Raw genomic sequence first — 350 nt, forward strand, 5'->3', positions numbered from 1 at the left:
TACAAAGTAATACCCTGCACCCAGTTATAAATAGCGAACTCCGAGGGGGAAGGGACCGGGCAAGGGGAGAAGGAAGGATTTGAAGTACAATGTTCAAGAAGCCGGTTTAATATATGACCAAGTGTCAGAAGTCAGGTTTCTGAGAATTACTTTTCAGATAAACAACTTTATAGCACTGCACTTAATCTTACTTACTAGAGACATCTCATTTATCACGGAATTACAAGTAACTTTAATTCTATCGATATTCCCATAAAGCCCGGTCGGAAAATCGAGCCTGGCAGCCCCGGAGGCTGCGGGTTTCCCCGGTTCCCCGCGGAGGGGGGTGTGCAGCCGGGCCGGGACCGACC

Source organism: Charadrius vociferus, unplaced genomic scaffold (genome assembly GCF_000708025.1).
Source record: "Charadrius vociferus isolate BGI_N301 unplaced genomic scaffold, ASM70802v2 scaffold498, whole genome shotgun sequence".
Lineage (NCBI taxonomy): Eukaryota > Metazoa > Chordata > Aves > Charadriiformes > Charadriidae > Charadrius > Charadrius vociferus.